General features: G+C 38.9%; 1 pseudogene; it reads left to right on the top strand.

Moving 5' to 3' along the window:
• LOC128119322 (SAP domain-containing ribonucleoprotein-like) overlaps positions 1-14,411 on the top strand; it is a 46,888-nt pseudogene extending 32,477 nt beyond the window's left edge.
• Positions 14,412-19,811: the final 5,400 nt, after the last annotated feature.

Consider the following 19,811-nt stretch of genomic DNA (forward strand, 5'->3'; position numbering starts at 1 on the left):
TATACCACACATGAAAATGCAATTTTGTTTAATGTTCTGTGTCATCCACTCATACATTGAAAAAGATTATTGAAAACATCCTACTAACTAGTGGGTTTCCATGATGTTCTTCCAGGATTTTTACTTTTGTTTACTTATTACCTACCTCCTCTTCTCCCACATGCCCACCTCCATCCCAATATAAATCTTTAACCTCCAGTATCTCCTACCTCTTTTTTCATATTACATCTATTCTACTGTCCTCTCCAAATATATTAGAATTGGGTTGTAAGAGAGTAGGCTTCCATATTGCTTTGCCACACACCCCTTTCAGGGTTAATACTTCACCTAAGACCCTGATTGCCCCGTTCTTCCCACAGCTGTCTGTTGTAGCTAGAGTTTTTCTGCCTGGCCCACAGTCAGGACAAATCTCTCTCACCTGCCAGTCCCACAGCCGCTCAGACCCAACCAAGTAAACACAGAGACTTATATTGGTTACAAACTGTATGGCCATGGCAGGCTTCTTGATAATTGTTCTTATAGCTTAACTTAATCCATTTCCATAAACCTATACCTTGCCACATGGCTCGTGGCTTACTGGCATCTTCACATGCTGTTTGTCATCTGCTGTTTGTCTCTCTGACTCAGCCTTCCACTTCCCAGCTTTATTCTCCTCCTTGTCCCGCCTATACTTCCTGCCTAGCCACTGGCCAATCAGTGATTTATTGACCAAACAGCAACACAGTTGACATACAGACCATCCCACAGCAGCTGTCCCTGCTTAAACCTGGCTATTCCTGCTTTCTATCTCTCTGTTTTAGTTTTACTCACACACAACTCACGTTTCTTCCTCCATGAACTATATTCTCTTATATACCATCTTATTTTGTATTTTACAATTATTATTTCCATCATCTCAAAATCATTTCTGATCTCTGGTATATTTCCCTGCCTATTCATGATATTGGTGCAGTTTAAGTTTTATTTTTAAGCTCAAATTTAAGTTTTAAACCAAATTTTAAAATCCTTTTGAAAGGTACCACAGAGCAAAAACATGATTCCTTAATACATTGCTGAACTGCAAAAAAAATAAACATTTCAGAGATGTCATTTTCATAAATTCTTTATTCTTCATGAACTATAAAATAAAAGTTGCATATGTAAGCCAGTATTTCCTCCTGATGTGATGTTAGTAAATTTCTTCGGTGATGATTAAGTGGAACACAAAGTTGAAACTGTTTCTAACCCTATCATGAAATGTCTGTCGATCAAATAAAGCCATGTTAGAAGACTGAGAGTTCCAATTTCAGAAAAGTGATCATTTCTAAGTCATTCTTAATCAAATAGCAAAATGTCCCCCTGAGGAAATCCAAGTGAATCTTATTAGCCCCCTCCCATCCTTTGAAAATATGAGTACATATAAGAAATGCTTAATTTTACTAATAGATGTTTGTTTTTTAATACTAATCATGCTGGAGTAAAGCTAATCATTGTCTAAATACAAATCTACAAACTCGAGTCTCCATGTTTGGTTATTAGAAGGTTTTTATTTTAAAGTGCATCACATCTGTCATTTATTGGCAGGCTCTCTGACAAAGTCCTTTGACCACCTTTGTCAAATGTCCCAATTTATTGGAACAGCAATGAAGATCCTGAAGTCACACATGTTGATTACTTAACATTGTTCATTTACAACGTATTTTCATGTGCATCGGTCCTAAACTAATCCAAAGCAGTAAAAATGACTATAAACACTTTAGCAGACCTACTAATAAAATTCTAGGGCTGCACTCCATTAATTATTCTCAATGATGATAATAATCCTTGTGCTTAATCAGTTTTATACTTCCTAACCACTTTATTATACAAAGTTTTCATGTTCATGAAATGAACATTGGAAAATAGTCCAAAAGTAAAAGAGCATGCTACTAAAAGATTTTTTTCATGATATAATTTAAATACTTTAGTTTTAATTCATGCCCGCTATGTTCTCATTTCTGATGGGAGAGAAAAAATTGAATAAAGTTTATCAAAAATCGCCATGTATTATTGCACACCTACACAGATACACACCTCATATTTCATCTCTGTTGAACTTGGTTTTATTATTGTACCATCTTCTTTATTACTATTTCCAACTTTCCTCTGAAATAATTTCCTGCTACCGGGAAAGCATCCTTTTAATTTCCTTTCAGGAGTGCCTCCTGAAGGGGAATCTTGTTTTCCTTTCATGCCAGCGCCATTTTCATTTGTTTTTGACAGACACTGTCACTGCTCACCAACTCTCAGCAACGAAAACCCTTTCAGCTGATTGAAGCCACCACTCATTGTGGCCGGCCATCAGCTGTCAGTCACTGGCAAGAGAGGCTCCATCCAAACTGCTTGTGTCTTTTTTCTCCCTGACTTTCTGTGATCTCAGCCACATTTGTTTAACTGTCCACTTACCATCACGGCTCTGATCCATTTTATTAATTCTTTGTGCCCGTTTGGTTTAAAAATTAATTTTATGTTGGATTAACCTTTCTCCTAGAAAAACAGCTCACCTGGCTTTTTAAATACTTTTCATGTTTTTTTTTTAAGTCCTGTTGTGACTTTTTAGAATTGTTTAAAGACAGTCAGCTTCATGCTTCCATGAGAATAAAAGTATTTTCCTTCCTTGTTTCCAAAAGGATCATGGTCGAAGAGATTCCTGGTATTTAGTTTGAAAGGGAATGTGAGAGAAGCTGTCAGTTTCCATACAACACGGGAAAACATTTCAGTTTATATTGGATAACCAGGCATACTTTTCTCATAAGCTTAATTTCAACATGTTTGATTATTTTGTATGGTAGTTTGAATTTCTTCCACCCTTCGAAACTTTGCTTTTCTAGAAAATCACCAAGTAGAACCCAGTGAGCCACCTAGATAGACAAACATCTCATCAACTGCCCTTCAGGAGGAACAGAGAAGAAACTTTCAGATGCTAACAATCAGCTATTTCAGAAAAAAAATTCACATTTAGTTTTAATTTTTCAATCTACATACTCCAATTAAATTCATAATATAAAGTAAGGAAAATATGATTTGCATTTCACTAGGAGATAGTATGATTACTGATATATTGTTTACCTATAAAAATTTAATATATAGCTCTGTTAGAAAATAAGTATACAACTTTTCAACACTATCCATATGCCTAATTCAATAAAGATTATTTTGAAAACCATAACATGATTTATGTTTGCCTCTAGTTATGATTAAAATATTGATGTATTTATACATGGAATTTTGAACACCAACACCAACAAATATTTACTTGTCTTCCAAAAGAGACACTCTCACTGGGTCTGGTAGACCAGGCCTGAAGTCAAACCCTGAAGAGCTTACAGAGAAACCGCAAATTTGAGACCCTACTGGGCTAAATAGCAAAGCCCAAGGCATCGTGGACTACAGAGAGAAACAGTGAGGCAGAGGGAGGTTGGAGAAAGGGTAAGAGCGAGCAGAAGGTCAGGAGGGACTATAAAGTGTCTTGTGAATAATAAATGAGTATGAATGTGTGTGGATGTTTGTGTGTGCTGGCTGTTAGAACAAGTTTTTAATTCCAGAGGAAAAGTTCAAGGCTAGCTCAGACAACGTAGTGAGACTTTGCCTCAAAATGAATAAATGGAAAGGGAGCTTGGGCTACATTGCTGAGTGTGGGAGCCCATTTGGGTTTCCTAGTAGCTTTACCCAGCAGGTCTGCATAGAGAGGATGATTGGACCACGGGCCTGAGTGCAGGTGTCTGAGATGATCTGTACTTGGCTGTTCTTTTGGGGGGGGGGGGTCTTTTGTACCACTCTTTGGCATTCTTTTATATACCCTAGGGTAGATACAGTTGGGGTCCGATGGATTAGGAGCCAGGTCCTCTAGAGGTTATCCTGTATTTTCTATCTGTATCTCCCCCCTCTATCCTTCTAACTAATATTTCCTGCTGCTCCTACTGAAGAGTACTCGGAGGAAATGTGGGGGTGGTGGGTAGCCCTTTCACAGCAGAGGAAAGGTTCTTTCCATGCATGTTCCAGTCACTAGATCCAATCCACAGCACTGAAGACAAATAAATGTCTGAGTATTAACCCAAAGTTTTGTTTGAGCAAAGTTTGCTATCTCAGCAGTGAAGAGCGCCTGCTCTTGCAGAAGACCCGAGTTCAGTTCCCAGCACCAGAAACACGGCTCACAGTCATCTCTAATTCCTGTTCCAGTGGATCAAATGCTCTCTTCTGACCTCCTCAGCCACTAAACACAAACGTGGGCATATGCATACATGCAGACAAAACACTCCTACACACAAAATAAAATAAATGAATATAAAATATTGGATATAAATCATTCGGTTGTTCCAAATTTTTCTAATAATCCTGTATCTCGTTATAAAATTCTTTCACTTTTTTAAAGAAAATCAAGAACTGTGTTCTTCAGATAATTGGGTAGTGTAATGTCATTACCAGTTAGTCCCATGTTACCACTCAAGGGAATTTTATTATAGTTAAAGTTTGTGTGCGTCATCATCTTTTGCTTACATTTCTCTAACAACATATTAACTTTTATATATCCAGAATGTAGATTACTCTAATTTGTTTCAACAAAAATTTAAGTGAAATAAGCAGCTACATTTCTGAATTTCCAGAGTAAACAGCATATGCTGGTGGGCATCATTTGCCCATCAAGGGTTACTGAGACATGTTTCAGACAACTTTGGTGTTCCCTGACCACTGATACTAGAAGGTGTAAAAATGTCAGTGATTTATGCCAACAGTGAAAATGGGAAAAGGCCTTGGTACATGTGGTGAGCTTTTTGTATATGATGAAATGCCTGGTCATGTGTGCTGTGGATGTCGTTCTATATGCTGTGAATGTGTTGCTCTGATTGGTTAATAAATAAAGTGCTGATTGGCCAGTAGCCAGGCAGGAAGTGGAGGCAGACAAAGAGAGAGGAGAATTCTGGGAAGAGGAAGGCTGAGTCAGGAGTCGCCAGCCAGACACAGAGGAGGCAAGATGTGAAGGCAGAACTGGGAAAAGGTACCAAGCCACATGGCTAAACATAAAGACAAATTATAGGTTAATTTAAGTTTAAGATCTAGCTAGCAAGAAGCCTGAGACATTAGGCAAAATAGTTTTAATTAATATAAGCGTCTATGTGTTTATTTAGGTCTGAGTGGCTGTGGGCCAGGGCAGGACTGGAGAAAACTCCAGCTACACATGTGTATTCTTCTACTACATGAAGCTGTGATCTTGGATGAAGAAGACTCATTAGGTAAGGGCTCTTGCTGCTAAACCTGATGTCCTGAGTTCCAATAACTAAAGCTTCATGGTGAAATAAATGTACTAACTCCTACAAGTTGTTTTCTGACCATTCATGTACCATGGCTTACCACATACACATACACACACACACACACACACACACACACACACACACACACACACACACACACACACACACTCACATGCACACACAATGTAATACTAATTTAAAAATATTATGATCTTTCTGCTTTCTGAAAAACTTCAACCTCTCTTAGAGCTTAACCATTTAAGCAGCTTCTTCAATGCAGCAAGCTTAGAAATTGTTTTGCTTCTCTTTGTGGGAATTTGTCTCACTGTTATATAACTGAAGATTTTCAGGAACTAAGCCTACATGTAACGGGTGTTAAAAGAAAAAAAAAAACTCAACTAATTAGATTTAGCAGAATTTGAGCCAAGAGTGTGGCTCAGAATTAGTGAAAACCCAGAAAGCTGAAAGCCCCATCCAGGCAGTATGAACAGAGGGTTTTATAAGATAAACACAAAGGAAAGATACCTAATAAGCCACAATTAGACATCTGCCTTATTTGGGCGTGGTGAGAGTAATTGCTGCTTGTCATTGGCTGAAACTCGAGGCATGTGATTTCTGACATTTTCTCTTTGTTGGCAATATTGTAATCTCAAATTCAGTTGAGGTTTATTTAATGTTAAATTACACTTTCAGTTCCTTATATGGGAATTCAGTTCAATTCTCCTCCTTATTATACTTTAACATTCCAAACCTGGAAAGAATTAGGATGGTTTTAAAGGGTGGAAAGAGAGATATTCCATTCATTATTTTTTCTTTTGTTTTTGTTTTTCCTATTCATTTGTTTGGGTTTTGTTTGTTTGTCTTTGTTTCTTTTTTTTATATATAGGAAAACACAGAAATCACTTCTCCATACACTACTCTGGCCACATATACTTCCTTTGTGTCCAGGATCAAAGAGTCCAAGTAAATGTTTTTCCAAGTCACTTTCTTAAAACTCTTTGCAAAAATGCCAGTGGTTTTTCTTTAGTTTTCCAAGTGCCACTTCTAAAAAAAATGATACTTAAACATGATTTTGTTTATATAAATGTTCTCAATTTTATATGTAAGAATTCATATTTTCAACCTCACTAGCCAATACATCCATGTAAAGCAACAATTGCTATAACCATTACTATTTCATACACTGCAACTAAAATTGATATAAAGCAAAATAATGAAACTTCAATAAGAACATATCACATGATTATCTGTGCTGGCAGATACTGGAGTAAATGGAAATGTGAGAGTTGTGCTTTGAAAGCTAGATTTTTAAAAAAATTCTGTATGTAGCACTTATAAGTTATTGGGCCAGGTCTCCAGTATATCGAATATTAAGAATCTTTATCCAATAGTGGAATAAAAGATAGATGCTTTTGCAATTTTATAACAATACACCATGAGTGTTCTGCTAAGTCATTTGATTTTTGTCTGAGAAAGTGCAAAATAGTGCCTTCTGGGGAAAATGTTTTAAAATTTATCTCTATAAAACCAGAGTCCAAAACCACATAGCCATCGTTCAGAACTGTATCCATCCAGCAAAAAACAGATAAGGCAGCATCATTTCTGAGAAGGCTGCAAAAGTGAGCACCAAGTTCTATTTGTGCAGAAAGAAAGTTAATTTCCAAATTTATTTTCCAAAAGATGCTGTGGGCAATCAGCAGTGACATCAATAGGAAACAGAACATCTCATGCCCCAGCCCTAAACAATGTAGTGATCAACAAGGTTGGCATCTTAGGTGCCCTTTACCCTAACACTTAGATATTAAATTGATACTTTCAGAGAAATTTAGAGAAATAGCCTGAAAAAAGTTTGCATTCTGAAAGCATATAAGAATGGAGTCATTTGTTAGTTAAATTAAATTAAATTAATATTAGAAAAAAAATATTACCATTTTCATTGAAATGAATCAAGGTTGTCTTTATTTTCTATTCTTGTGTATTAGATTAATACAAATGTAGAAAACATACATTCAATACTTGGTGATTTCTGTAGGTGTGCCCTAGATGCTCTCTCTGCCTTGAGCTCTTACTACATACCATGTACCTGTCAATCATGTCAGATCTCCAGGACTCTTAGCAGATTTCACTTCCTTCTGATTGAAGAGTTCCATTTCTTCTCTAAGATTTTAGTATTTTTAAATGTCCCACATAGATTCAAATTTGAATGTTTAATCACCAGGGAGTGGCACTATTTGAAAGGGTTAGGAGGTGTGACCTTGTTGGAGGAAATGAGTCACTGGGAGATGGGCTTTGAGGTTTCAAAAGCACAGGCATAGTCCAGGGTCTCTCTTTTTCTCTTCTTGCTGCCTGTGGATCTGAATGTAGAACTCTCAGCCACCAAGTCTACCTGCACGTCTTCATGCTCCCCAACATAAGGATAAAGGACTAAATGTCTGAAACTGTAAGCAACCCACAAGTAAATGCTTTCTTTTTGTACGAGTTACCATGGTCATGGTGTTCCTTCACAGCAATACAACACTCATAAGACAGGTACCATTTTGGGGTTTTTAATTATTTACTTTATTTTTTTGAGATTACAATATACTAAAATCATTTTTCCCTTCCATTTTCTCTCTTCAACCCCTCCCATATAGCCCTATCTACTCTCATCAAAGCCATCATCACTTTCTCATTCAGTGATGTTTCATTGCTTTCTTGTGGGAAATAGCACCCAGATTGCAGAAGATGCCTTAACCAATTCATTCCCCAAAGCATGATCTAAATTTTGGGTTAAAACTTGGCATAATGGTGCATCACAGAATCAAAGTACTGGGAAGACTGAGGCAGGAAGGTGGTAATTCAAGGCCAGTTCAGTTACACAGCAAGTCCTTGTCTCAAAATAAATATTAACTAAATTAAATGGTGCCTTAATCAAATTTCTGCTTAAATAGCTAGTGAAAATTAAAGATTTCTCTTCTTTCAAGCATCTACTGGCATATTTTAATGCCCCTGTTTAATTTTGGAGGACCCTCTAGACTCAAAAGGTTGTTTTAATAGAAATAGTTTGACTCCTATTTCAGCCTATACGTAGTTACTCCCTGTATATATTCATTGGATTTGCTAATGTGTTAAGAATTTTTGTGTTTATGCTAATAAACTGCAGACTTTATCATCTTTGTACTTGTAATGTCTGACTTTGGAATTAGGATACTAATAGCTTCATATTTCAATTTGGAAGCCTTTTTGTTTTTTTTCTGTTTGTGAGGTGTATTTGCTCCATTTCTTTTACAAACAAACGTTGTGTAGGGCACTACAGCGCAGGTCTGTAGTTGAGCATCTGGGAGGCTGAAGCTGTAGGATCTCAAACTGAAGATCAGCCTGGGAATAAGAGGGACACCCCAGTATTGATATAAATAAATGATTTTTAGCAACCAAATCATCTGTATTTGTCTGTATTTTAATAAAGATTTGTAACACAAACTTAGATATTTGATAGCCATGTGACCACTCAGAGTGTTGGTTTCTTCTTGAATGCAACATAATTTTGTCTCTCAAGAGTATGGTCACAGAGATTTTTAATATTAAACTTTTAATCTTTTAATTGCTGCAAAATCAGTTAGGATTACCTCCAATTAATATCTAATATAAAAATTCACTTTATTTTGAAGGGAGGGTCTCTAGAGCTATAACAATTTTATTAATCTCACAAATCAGCTTTAGTTTCTTTGATTCATTGTTTTGTGTATAGTTTCAAAACTAAACAATATATCAGTGATCTCACAGAGTTAATTTCTTTTTCCATGCCAATGTGGGGTAATGAAACGATATTCATGATGATTAAATGCATATCAAAAATATGAGTATGTAGGATCAGTAATTATAATGCATATATGTAAATTATATAAACTTTAATCATGAGTAAGTTTTAGAAATTAACTTTATCACTGAATAACAATTTTGCATCTAATTTGAAATTATTTGTTCTATAAATATTGCCATCTGTATTATGTGAAATATGCTGATGTTCTTATTTAAAGCATAACAAGATAAAACTTACATTCCTCCTAAAAGAAGTATTTTAGAATAAGTTTTCATCATTGTTTGAATAGCCTGGCAACATTATGGCCTTGAGATATTCTACTTCCCAAAATATCACTAAGGGCATTTTCTTCCCTGGAGACTTTATTATTTCCAATAACCAGGCTCTGGCGTTGCATGACCATCACAGAGCATCATTTATATGTGACATGCATTTCACTCTCAGAGCAAAGCTTTACAAAGGTTTGTCGGATGCTCCCTAGTGGATTTAGAAGAATAATGAGCAAATCAGAATACCTCTTTCAAAATTAGCTTCAATTTCTATTAAATTAGCCTCAAAAAGAAAAGCAAGGAAAAAGACCCCAAAAAAAGATGAAAGAGTGTAAAAATGGGTTCTTCTACTATTCTATTTCAGCTGCAATATTTCCAAGCTTAGTGGTGCTTTGGGACATTTTAATAGTAGTCCAAAATTACATGTTCTACTAACTATTTTACACTCTGAGCATGAGATTATAGATGTCTCTCTTCTAAAATATTCAGAATAATTTTCAATAAGTAAATAATATTTTCCATTTTAATTATTAAAAAATTATGATGTCATACCATCTTAAATTTATTCTTCTACAGATTGGTCTCCAGCTCCAAGTTTCTGTGACATGCAAAGTATTCACTTTGATCAAAGCTGTTCTAATTACTATGAAAGGCTATGTCAATTGAAAGGGACTAAGTCTTTAAACTGCAGAAAATTATACTACAAAAGTATCAAGGCCAGATATGGAATACTTCTCCATATGCTATTAGCCAAGGAAACCCCCTAGGGCTTTAACACAAGTTCTTTCCATCTCTCGTAGCTGCCTAACAGAACTAGATGGTAATCCCATATTACTGAAGACACCATACACCTTGGTTGCAAGAAAGAAAGCTAGAACTAAGCTGGAAACTTCTGCTCAGGTGACTGCTTTTACAATGTCAGAAGGTGTTCCATGATCTTCTAGGAGAGAGAAGGAATTGATGGTCTAACTTAGATACAAATACTGGAACTATATACTAACCTACCATGCAAGGTGTGTCTACTGCACTAATAGTGGCACACTGTTAGTGGGCAACCATCCTCTCTCTGACTGTTTTCCAGGTCAGCTCTTTGGTAGGAATTTTAAAACTGATACCTTATGCTAGTCAAGAACCCATGACTGAGGAGGCTATAAGCCCTAGAATGGAGCCTAGTATTTTCATTTAACTAAATAGACACAGTGTCAAACTGTCTTTCAGAAATCTATTTTAAGCTAGTAGACATATACTACTTTAAGCTTTAATTAAAGAAGTTTGTCTATAATGAACAACAGTAAATCCAGAGAGTCTTGGCTACACAAAATGTAGAGAAAATGGATTATTAAGCATTCAGCTCTAAACAGAAAATTTATAATACATCTTCTAAGACTCAGGTACTATCATGAAAGAAAAAGTAGAAAGAATAGAGGAGCCAGAAGATAGGGAGAAAGGCAGCATAACACTGTCTTCTGGGTATGACACAACTATCACAATTATGAACCCACAAATGCTTCAGTTGCTTACACTAGGCTTATATAAGACTAGACTTATCAACATCTGACATAGATGGAGGAGGAGTTCATGGGACTCTACCCATATTTGCTGAACTATTAATAGTAAAAGATTCTACAGAAGAGTGAGTAAGTATCTTATGAGTCTACCAATCTCCTTTGGATAAATCCATGTCTGGGGCCACACAGAAAGCTCTGGTGAACTTCCATGAATCACAAAACAAAGCAACAGGCACAGACATGGGCAACAGTTTTTCACAAAGAGGAAGGTTGATAGAGGTGGAAGGTATACAAATGAGTAAGCAGAGGGTGGGAGAATTAGAATGCATTACATATATGTGTGAAATTTTTAAAGAAAACATTTAAGTATTTTTAATCTATTTTTTCTCTTAACATATATTTCATAACATAAATAGGGTCAAGATTCCTGGAGTTTAATGCTGCTTTCAAACCCCTGGGTTCTTCTATTGAAAAACGACATTACACATGTTCATGATGCTCAGCTCTACCACCATCTCAATATTCTTTTAGTCTTCCATACTCTTTTGTATTATTCAACCTTATATTAGCACTCTTAAATATTTTTCTCACAAATAAACTTGGCTACTCTTTGGAAACTTCCAGTTACATATAATTACCCTATGTAGCCCATTGATTTCTAAATATTTGTTCCTTTGACCCATTTCAAGTAATGCTATACTTTCATGTTATACCATAGATGTTATCATTGGTATCTACATTTCCTTCGGTCAGTTTTCTATATGAAAATCCTTCAGAAGTAAGCTCATCTTGTTTATAAAGGCATTAACTGTGTTAATCACTTTAAAACATTTGAGATCCTTGATTTCTTTCAAAAGTCACAAATTATAACATCTATCTATCATCTACCTATCTATCTATCTATCTATCTATCTATCTATCTATCTATCTATCTATCTATCATCTACATTTATCTATCATCTCTCTCCAAATATAATCCACCGAGAAATTATAGGTATTTTACCTCATAAAAATATTCCAAGCCTTTAAATTTAGACAATGAAAAATAGAACATCTATGATTGTAATCTAATTAAAAGACATAGCTAGATCAATAAGTGAAAACACTTCTACCAATTTTCTTTATATTTCTGTTTTTTACACTTTCTTCCAAATTTAATATTCTTTAATATTCTTCCTTCTTACAAAAACATCCTAAAAAATTGTTCTTTCATAAAAACAACTTGTGTATTACTGCATGTTTTATTTTTTATATTTATCCATTACCCTTATTTAAAAATGAAATCTTTTACTGTTCTCTTCTAGATAGAATGAGCAAAAACACAGTTTTTTGCCTTGTAGCTGGAGTTACCATTTTTCTATTGGGCTTGATGTATACTTAAGCAAAGCATAGCATAACTATTGAAAAATCAAAATAATTTAATGAAATTTACAAATATTCAATACAACACAAGCAATTAAAGAGAGACTAGAAAAATCAAGGTTTTGCAAATGTTTTAAAAAAATATTTATGACTTTCAAATGATTTCTCAGTAATTACTAAGATGATTATAGCTGCATTACATATTTAAATTAATTAGAGAAAAAATCTCAGCTTAGAGTTTTATACCCAGTAACTGTATTTAACAAATAGTAAAATAAAATAAGTATACATTTTGTAAAATATTCTTAGAAAGGTCAGTATAGAAACATTATGAACTGAAACCACTTAAAAGCCACAAAAAGAATGAGAATTATTCCAGTAAATATCATAAAATTATAAGATAAAATGAAAATATTCAGAAGAAGTATAAATACAAATGCATACTCACTGAATAAAACAGTGATAATAGTAGAATTGCATGGAATAAAAATTTGCTGTGATGTGTTAGTTTCCTAGGGCAACATAATAAATTAACATAAGGAAACTTTTAATATTTCTTAAACTAAATTAATTAAAGCAATAATGCACAGTACAGGAGGGTTACCAAATTTAAATATTCAAAAAACATGTAATAATTGGATGAGAAGTAAAACTAATATAATTGTACCAAGACAGTACAAGAAAATTATTATAATCTCTATAGTAAACAATGCAAATGAAAAGATAATTAGTGAGTTAACAGAGAGAAAATGAAATAATAAAAAGGCTTTTGTGTTGAATTAAGGCATTTATTAAAAGTCTTGGCTATAATTCAGGTGGTAGAATGTTTACCTGGCATGTGTGGATCCCGGGTTTAATCTGGAGCAGAGCATAAACCAAGAGTTGTGAATCATTTCTATGATCCCTGTATTGGAGAGGCGGAGAATGGAAGTACAGAAATACAAGGTCATTCTCAGTTACATGTGGGGTTAGAGGATAACCTGGTACACGTGAGAACTTAAACAGTCAAACAAATAAAAATAAGACATATAACTTCATTAAGAAACTATAACATGTATTTGAAACTACCATTAAATATCAAAATGAAAAATATTTTTGAAAAGGTTGGAGAAATTTTAAAACTAGCTAAAAGAAGAGAAATGTATCTCTTATTTTTTAATATTTAATTAAACAACCAATTAAGTAATGCATTTGAATGTGTGCGTTTGTGGTCACATGTTGTGGTGGTTTGAATAGTAATGGCCACCACAGACACATGTGTTTGAAAGCTTGACCCATCGGGAGTGGCATTATTAGGAGGTGTGGCCTTGTTGGAGTAGATGTGGCCCTGTTGGAGGAAGTGTGTCACTGTGGAGGTGGGCTTTGAGGTCTTACATGCTCAAGCTGTGCTTCGTGTGTGCACACAGCCTCCTTCTGATGTCTGTAGGTCAAGAGGAAGAATTCCCCGCTCCTTCTCCAGCATCATGTCTGCCTGCATTGCCGCCATGCTTCTCACCATCAGGATAATGGACTAAACCTCTGAAACTGTAAGCCAGCCCCAAGTAAATGTTTACCTTTATAAGAGTTGCTGTAAGGCACAGTGAGACAGTGGAGCTCCACAAGCTGAAGCTTGCTGCACTAAAGCAAGAATATCTTGCTCCTGGTTTAGAGACCAAGGGAATAGAACAAGATCTTATCTTTAGGCTCCAAGCATATCTTGAAGAACGTGCTGAAGAGGAAGGAAGTGAAGAAGATGTACTGGGAGATGATATGGAGGAAGAAGAATCAAAGCCCATAGAACTGCCTGTTAAAGAGGAAGAACCTCTTGAAAAAGCCGTTGATGTGACATCAGAAAAGTACATGGAAAAATGACATCTTGGATGCCTCAGACCAAGAGAATGCAGAAGAGAAGGAAGGATTCAGTGTACCTGTAAGCTTGGAGACTAAGAAGGATGCTTGTGCAGTTGGGTTTGGAATTTCTTCATTTCCGGCAGAAGATCCGTCATCTCACAGCAAGCCTATGGTTAACCTGGGTAGACTAAAGGAAAGAGCACAGGGTTTTGTTTGGATGTCTCTTCCATCTCTAAAAAGTCTGAGGGTGGATAGAATCTGAAAAGAAAAGGAAGAATGATTTGGGATTGTGACAAGTTCACCTGAAACTGGAAACACAGAGAATACAGACACAGAGTAAAGGAAAAGCACAGAGCGTTTTGGAATTGCATAATGAAAAGTTCATGCTTTCTAACCCATAGTGTTTTCCATTTCTCAAATTCTTCTTGGTTTACACACATACACACACACACACACACACACACACACACACACACACACACACACACACACTCACACCTATACACACACACACCTACATGCAGTCATGTGTATCAAAGTAAGAAACCGTGTATCCTTGAATTCCAGCTGCAGTTTGATTTAACTGCCATTTTGCATTTAAGGTTGTTGTATTTTTGTTTTTAACTATTTTGCTTATTAATAAAAGAAAGAAAATAAATAAAGGAGTTGTTGCAGTCACAGTGTCTCTTTACAGCAATAAAGCCCTATCTAAGACAGAGTACATGTGGCAGTCACGTCGCATTCACAGGAGTCGCTTCTCATTATGATGTGGGTTTTGGGGACAGAGCTCAGGCTGTCAGGCCCGGCTGCAGGCCTCTCGACCTGCAAGCCATCTCACTAGTCCAGCGCAACCCAATTCCTGGCTGTGGCTGAAGCCAGATTAATTAATTAACAGGAAGAGAAATGTTTCAAAGGGATAAAAGTAAAGCTGTCCATATCTTTTATTCCTGTATCTGTGTGTGTTTGTGTGTCACTGTACTTTACCTTAAAATAAAGTCTAAACTCCAATCGAGTTACTATTAAATAAGAGTTAACCTACAGAAATATTTCCCTAGCTTTTATATATATATATATATATATATATATATATATATATATATATATATAAAATAAATGCACATGAAATTAAGTAGAGCAAGTAAGCAAATTTATTATTTTGTTTGTATTTGTTATGTCTTTTCAAATTATTTATTTTTATGTGTGTGTATGCATGTGGTGTGTGTGGTATATATATATGTGTGTGTACCTGTGTGTGGTGTGTGTGTATGTGTGTGTGGTATGTGTAGCATGAATCTTAAAGAGTCTTATTAATAAAATCAAACCCGGGGCCAGTTATTGGGGTGAAATGCTGGATGATCAGAGAGACAGGACAAGCCACAGCTAACCTCACATGGCCAACTTCTCAGCTGGTCTTGTTTCCTCAGACTGGAAGCTTCTGGGTCCTCATTACAATGGCTCTCAGCTGAACTGCTGCTCGAAAGCCTAAAAGCTTAACCAGCCAAAATGCTTAACCAGCCAAATGCTTAACCAGCCAAATGCTTCTAGTTCCTGGTTCTTACACCTTATATATCTTTCTGACTTCTACCATCACTCCCTGGGATTAAAGGCATGTGTCACCATGCCTGGGTCTTTCTAATGTGGCCTTGAACTCACAGAGATCCCAGATGGATTTCTCCCTCTGGAATGCTAGTATTAAAGGCATGAGTGCCACCATTTTCTAGCGTCTGTATCTAGTGGCTGTCTGTTCTCTGACCCCAAATAAATTTATTAGAATGCACAATATTTGGGGGAACACAATACCACAGGTATGTGTGTGTGGTATGTATTGAAAGACCCCCGGAGGAGATCTTCCCTCAGGAGAGACCCCAACCCCAAGGAACACGCCGAAACCACAGATCAGATGCAAACAGCAAGAGGGTTTATTACACAGGTACCTGGGCGACAAAGTCTCTCAGAAGACTTGTGCGCCCTCCTAGGGTAAGGGGGACTTTTTATAGGTTTCCAGGAGCAGAAGTGCGGTTACAGAAGCGAGAGGCATAGTTACAGGGTTCCCATTGGTGGATTCAATTAAGGTCAGGGTGAACTCTTAAACTTCTCGGGAATTTGATGTGTGTGTCTGACTTGGCCTTGTGGGTGTTTTCCCAGCCCAACTGTTTATTCCCCAAGGTCGGGTAGCTAACCACAGATGTCTTATTTTGACTCAATGGTTTTTCTCCCAAGGCTGGGTGGCTGACCACAGCTCTCTTTCCCAAGGCCAGGTGGCCAGCCACAGTCATGCACTCCCTGTTTTCCCTGCCTTGCAGAATGGCGTTTCTTAGGCTGAGTAAAAGCTTGCTATAAGTGGGGTCTTTCATTCCCCCATTTTCTTATGGGCCCAAAATGGAATCTTCCATTTTAGGATGGAGAATAAGGGGTCATCTCTATCTCCGACTGTCTTAGCCTCTGATATTGTTGGGTCAAGACCAAAGCCTGGACAACAGAAACCCTGTCCTTGACAAATTGGACCAATCTATTGAAGATGCATGGCCCAAATATTAAAATGAGCAGGAGGATGATTAGGGGGCCCACGGGTGAGTCTTATCTTTAGTGGGTTTGGAGAGCGTTGAATCTTCCATGTAGACGTCTCGGTGTTCTCTGCTTCGTGGACCCAAGTTGCTATCCCGTCAACCTTGAGTGCAGTGGGAGTTGTTAACAAGACGGTGTACGGTCCCTTCCATCTCGGCTCTAGGTTCTTGGATTGATGGCGTCGAACCCAGACAGAGTCCCCAATCTTGAATGGGTGAGGCACCACCGGGCGATTCAGTTGCTCCCGGTAGGCATCAGCCAGGGGTTTCCACACCATCTTCTGTACCAATTGGAGGGCTTGGAGGTGCGCCTCCAGGGTTGGGCTAGTGGCAAAAGAGGAGATATCAGGGTGGAGGAAATTTACAATTGGTGGGGGAGCCCCATATAGAATCTCAAATGGGGTTAGGCCATGAGGTCCAGGAGTATTCCGGGCTCGGTAGAGGGCTAGTGGGAGTAGGAGCACCCAGTCTCTAGTGCCAGTTGCAAGCGTTAATTTGGTTAAAGTCTCCTTAATGGTTCTATTCACGCGTTCTACCTGTCCTGAGCTCTGGGGGCGGTAGTTTTCAATTGATCCCCAATAGCCTGGCCATCTTCTGACTTACCTGGGAGACGAAAGCGGGCCCATTGTCTGACCCCAATATCTGGGGCATCCCATACCTGGGAAATATGTCATCCAGGAGTTTCTTGGTTACCACGTTAGCGGTCTCCTTCTTGGTAGGAAAGGCCTCTGTCCATCCTGAAAAGGTGTCTGTTGAAGGACCTCTGATTCGGTGGTGACGGCTGCTCCGGCCCTTCTGTGAGGTCGGAGCGGGTACCATGGGCCTCTGCCAGAATCTGGAGGCAGTTGTGCTCCTCGGATGGGTCTGGCAAGGGCATCAGGGTCGCAGGATTGAGGGAGACAACTGGTCCGAACATCACTCGGTCTGGGGGCTGTCGGACCAGAGCTTCCACCACATGGGAGGATAACACAGTTAATGGCTGTCCCAAAGTCAGTTTCCCTGCGTTCTTGAGCAAGACAGCAATAGCGGCTACCATGCGCAGGCAAGGGGGCCAACCTGCAGCTACCGGGTCTAGTTTCTTGGATAGATAGGTTACAGGTCTCTTCCGTGGCCCCAGTCTCTGTACCAGCACTCCTTTTGCAAAGCCTGAGTTCTCGTCCACGAACAGTTCAAAGGACTTAGTTAGATCTGGTAGGCCAAGGGCTGGTGACTCGAGTAAAGTTCTCTTAATTCGTTGAAAGGCCTGCTGTTGTTCCTCTCGCTTTGCAGTAAGCACACTGGTCTTTATCAAGCGGTATCCTTCTTTGATCTCCCGTCCTAACTCTCTCTCTGCCCTGTCTCTGAGACATTACAGCGGCCAGGACTTTACTTATTTCTCTATGACGTTTCTTGTCCCTTTCTTCCTGTTTCTGTCACATCCTCTCTTCCCGCTCTTCGGGAATTTTCTCTGCCTCTCTCTTATTAAACACTTTCTCTGTCTCTCTTTTATTAAACACTTTCTCTGTCTCTTTTAATAAATCTGACAAACTGCACGACTGCAATCCCTCTAGTCTCTGTAACTTGGCCCTTATTCTGAACTTGACTGATAGATAAAAGACAAAATGACGCCCGGCGCCTGTCCTGGATCTTCCGGATCATATGGGGTGTACATTCTATAGGCCTCCCTAAGTCTTTCTAAGAATGCTGCCAGTGTCTCGTCCTTTCCCTGGATCACATTTCTAACCTGAGCCAAATTGGTAGGGCGTCTAGCAGCCCCCCGGAGACCCGCTAAGAGCAACTGGCGATAGAGACGTAGGTGCTCCCTACCTTCTGGAGTAAAGGGAGGAGGTAGGAAGGGCGAGGGGGGGCGGCGGTGTCGTGGGGGAGGAAGCCTGGTCGGCGGCGGCGGGAAGCGCAGGCCGGGCAGGGCGGGGCCGCAGTGCCGTGGGGTGGGGGAGGAAGCCTGGGGCACTGGAGGGGAGAGGAACGGCCTAACCCATGGGGGAGGTTCGGTTGCCAATAGTGATCCGGGTGGCCATGGGGGCTCGGAGCAAAAACTTTTCCCTCCACCTGTGAAATAAGACTGAGGTTAAAAGTTCCCTCGCAAGGCCATCCTACATCCATCATGACCCATTCAGCCTCGCAAAGGGTGATCTATTTATTCTTCTTGATTACAACTCCCTCGTTGTTGGCTCGTGCCTTCACGTCTGACCAGTGGTCGAGCGTGGGGCTCAAGGGGGTGGTGACAGTCTGTCCCATGGCTGTTTCTATGAGGAGAATGGTTAAACAGAAAATGAAGAACAACAGACAAACAGAAATAAGACTAACACGCGCTGCGCGGCTTCGGTTCCAAACCGAAAGCAAAAACTCAGAGGGAGACTGTTGTGAGGGTCCGGACTCCTCGTCTCCGACCAACACCACGTATCCCTCGGATACGTGAGTGGCCCCGAAAAACTGTGCCCCTGAGGGGACTTCAGACACCCGTGGAACGTCTTCCAGGGTTATGGTGGGCGAAGTCCAAGCTCGTCAGCTCCTTCAGCCCCCACCGCCACAGACAGATCATCAGATGCACACAGACAGACAAAGACAGACAAACAATACTCAGTTAGGACAGGGACAACATAAACTGAGGCCGGCTTACCTCCTGACGGTGGGTCGGTGGTCCCAGGGAGGGGTCTCTGATCTCGGTGGGACCTCCAATGAAAGAACCCCGGAGGAGATCTTCCCTCAGGAGAGACCCCAACCCCAAGGAACACGCCGAAACCACAGATCAGATGCAAACAGCAAGAGGGTTTATTACACAGGTACCTGGGCGACAAAGTCTCTCAGAAGACTTGTGCGCCCTCCTAGGGTAAGGGGGACTTTTTATAGGTTTCCAGGAGCAGAAGTGCGGTTACAGAAGCGAGAGGCATAGTTACAGGGTTCCCATTGGTGGATTCAATTAAGGTCAGGGTGAACTCTTAAACTTCTTGGGAATTTGATGTGTGTGTCTGACTTGGCCTTGTGGGTGTTTTCCCAGCCCAACTGTTTATTCCCCAAGGTCGGGTAGCTAACCACAGATGTCTTATTTTGACTCAACGGTTTTTCTCCCAAGGCTGGGTGGCTGACCACAGCTCTCTTTACCAAGGCCAGGTGGCCAGCCACAGTCATGAACTCCCTGTTTTCCCTGCCTTGCAGAATGGCGTTCCTTAGGCTGAGTAAAAGCTTGCTATAAGTGGGGTCTTTCAGTA

Source organism: Peromyscus californicus, unplaced genomic scaffold (genome assembly GCF_007827085.1).
Source record: "Peromyscus californicus insignis strain IS unplaced genomic scaffold, ASM782708v3 Scaffold_23__1_contigs__length_62951481, whole genome shotgun sequence".
NCBI lineage: Eukaryota > Metazoa > Chordata > Mammalia > Rodentia > Cricetidae > Peromyscus > Peromyscus californicus.